We start from the raw sequence: 1,968 nt of genomic DNA on the forward strand, positions 1-1,968 counted from the left end.
AAAAAAAAAAAAAAAAAAAAAGAAACCTTAACTAGGGTTAATTTTTAACTCTTGAATTGGATTTGGAAGTTACCTAAATATAGAAATTTCATTGTGGTGGAAGGTTTCAAGAAAATTTATATTTGCTAAAAATAAAATTTTTATTTTCTTAAAATTTCAAATTTAATGGAAAGGAAATCCATTGGATTTTTAAGGATTTGCAAATTTTCCTTTTATTTAAAATTTTAAGACAATTTTCTGTGTTCCAATCAAATAAATATATTTTATTCAATCAAATATCAAAATGGGATCCATGTATGAATTGTTGAAAATAGAATCCAAATGCATAGGCTTACTTAACCAGACCCTGATGTTAGTTTAAACTCTATGGAGTGAATAGGGTTAGAATGACCAACTTATGAAGTTGCACTAACTTGAATACAAGGTTTGAGAATTTACCATGGACCACCAAAAGACAATAGGTACATTGAATATGTGTAATGTATGAAATATTTGTAATTGTGGGACCCACTTTCTTGTTTACTTCTAGAACCCTCCATTGCTCCACCTCATCTTCCATATCACATGTCAAGTATGTAATTTCACACGGTACAGTGCTATGCATTAGTGTAGGTTCCATGTGACCTCTTTGATTAAAAAAGATGACTTGTGGCATCTTTGACACCTTTATTAAAGGATTAATATATTAATTTCTTCTATCAAAAAATATATATTTATTTGTTATGTGATAACCAACTATAGTTCAATTGTATAAGAACCAAAGTTTTCTTTAAGCCATGATCTTCCTTCACTTATACAGGAATTCTTTCATTGATGATCTCATTATGCCTGGATGAGTATCAAAAATAATGAAGGGCATTTCGGACCTTCAATATATAGAGTGGAGAAGTATTATGACTTTAGATTTGTGAGTAAGAGTGGCATAGGAGAAAGGAAGATCAAAGAGAGAAGAAAAGAGATTGATGAAGAATCATGACAAGCATTCCCTCACAAGTTGACTTTGAGAAGTTGAGAAGTAGAAGCCCTACAAAACTTGGTCAAATATGCCCTAACAATGGGATACTTGTTAGAGATGCACGTTGATGGTCATTGTTATGATTGGATGGGTGTCAGGTAACATTGAAGGGTTTCTCGGACCTTCAACATATAGAGGGGAGGAGTAACGATGTGTTTAGATTTAGGTGTAAGAAAAAAGGAGGAGGAAGGAAGATCAAAGAAAGAAGGAAAGAGACATATGAAGAATCATCAGGGCATTTCCTCCTTATTAGAAGTTGGCTTTCAGAAGTCGAGAGGCAGAAGCCCTATAAAGCTTAGTCAAATATGCTCTAACAATGGGATACTTATTAGAGATGCCGATGACCATCATTATGATTGGATGGGTGTCAAGGAATTGTGAAGGACATTTTGGACCTTCAACATATAGGAAGAGCAATGATGATTTTAGATATTGGGTGAACCCTTTACCATGGGTGAAAGAGAACTCTCCCAACTATGGAATTTTTTTTTTGTTTTGGCAAACATTTTCCTTCACTTGTAGAGAAGGAAGAATGACGAAATTCCTTCACCATGGGTGAAGTGATATCGAGATTAGACTCTTAGGTCATCATTACTTGGACTAAAACCCTAAGATGTCTGATCTTGATCGACAGTTCATGGTAAGCAGTAAAAATATATTCTACATAAAATGCAATAAGAGAGTGAAGATATGAGAAATTGCTCATTTGGAAAGGCATTATAAGGGTGGAGAATTTTGAATCGCATAGTCACCATGGGAAGATTGTCATCTCCAAAAATTTACTCTTCTTTCCCCACCAAAAAAAAAAAAAAAAAAAAAAAACCAAAAACAATACCTTTTGTCAATACCCCTAGAAACCTAAAATAGAATTCTCTAATATTGTATGTCAATGTGATGAAATAATAAAATAAAAGGTAGAATGAGCTTCCCTTCTTTTAATAAGTAATTTGTTA

The sequence above is a fragment of the Macadamia integrifolia genome, chromosome 5, assembly GCF_013358625.1.
Source record: "Macadamia integrifolia cultivar HAES 741 chromosome 5, SCU_Mint_v3, whole genome shotgun sequence".
Taxonomy (NCBI): domain Eukaryota; kingdom Viridiplantae; phylum Streptophyta; class Magnoliopsida; order Proteales; family Proteaceae; genus Macadamia; species Macadamia integrifolia.